At 39.2% G+C, this 1,391-nt stretch overlaps 1 pseudogene; it reads right to left on the reverse strand.

The window, feature by feature from the left end:
• The window catches only part of LOC114027489, an 11,571-nt pseudogene that overhangs the window by 8,971 nt on the left and 1,209 nt on the right, over positions 1-1,391 (reverse strand).

Genomic DNA, 1,391 nt, shown 5'->3' on the forward strand with positions numbered 1-1,391 from the left:
GATAGATAGATAGATAGATAGATAGATAGATAGATAGATAGATAGATGGATGGATAGATCGATAGATCGATAGATATTAAAGCAAGTGGTAAGAAATGGGGATTCTCTTTTTTGGGTTCAGTTGTGTTTACAAGCAATGAGGCTGTCCCCTACATGTATCTTAGGGGTGTGACTCAAAGGGAGACAGAATAGACATCTCTATCCTCTTCTCCCCTGCCCCCTTCTTTAAGGGAAACTAATTCCCACCAGGAGGAAAAGCAGGAGGTTGCAGTCAGCAGCTTGGCCACTTAACTCTCCTCAGAAAGAGGGGATATTAGGCTAGAATAATATTTATTTGCTTTCTTAAATACTATTAGTCTAGGGGATTTAGTTTTCAGGTTCAAGTCAAACTGCTGATTACTATTCATTGATGGGAAAGGAGGACCCAAGCTTTATATCCAAGACTTGATTCCTTTCCTACCGAATAGTTCTACAATGAACAAAAACAGGAAATAGCAAAGAAATACATCAATCCAAATTAAAAGCAAAACAAATCAGAGAAAGTATACATAGGAGAATATATACCATACAATACAGAATAAAGAAGCTCTCCCATTTAGGAGTGAGGTAACTCAGTTCATTTGAGGGAATCCTAGCTCTCACCCAAGGGGAAATTCCCTAAAGTCTCCAGTGTAGCAAGCTGGGGACAAGGACATGATGGGAACTCCTAGCTCCTCTAATGTTGGCTTCTTCCCAGAGTCTTATTCACTCTTCAGCAACTTGGCTTCATCCATCTACTCTCACAAAGCTGGTAGCCATAAGCTCCCAAAGTGACTGCCAAGCCAAAGAGTCTCCAGAGCGTTCAAGAGATTGAAGAGATTTGGAGAGCCTGGAGCTCTTCTCTCTTCCCCTCTCACCAACTCTGTCCTGTCTCTCATGAAGGCATAGGGTATTGATCTCCATCAATGAGGAGAATCCCATACCAATAGGCTTTGGGACTTGGGTTAGATATGGAAATGTTTCTCCTCCTTTTTTCCCCCTTTTTAGTGCTTAGATTCAAATTAAGAATGAATGAATGAAACCCTGACATATGAGGATAAATTGAAGGAACTGAAAATGTTTAGCTTGAAGATTTGGGGGTTTCATGATCATTTTCTTCAAATATCTGAAAGGTTCTAATGTGTAAGAGAAATGAGATTTGTTTTAGTTGACCCAGAGAAGAAAAGTGGAGTAGCAAAGGGTGGCATATTTTATAATAATGTAAAGAGGAATTTTGTAACCATTATAGCAGTATAAATGTATTATAGTCTTTGCCAAATGGTAGCAAATTTCCTGTCACTAAAGATCTCAGGAAATGTTTGAGGGGATGTGGGAAAAATGAGATATTAATCCACTGTAGTTGAGGTTGTGAA

This window comes from Vombatus ursinus, unplaced genomic scaffold (assembly GCF_900497805.2).
Source record: "Vombatus ursinus unplaced genomic scaffold, bare-nosed wombat genome assembly UNPS02014861.1, whole genome shotgun sequence".
Lineage (NCBI taxonomy): Eukaryota > Metazoa > Chordata > Mammalia > Diprotodontia > Vombatidae > Vombatus > Vombatus ursinus.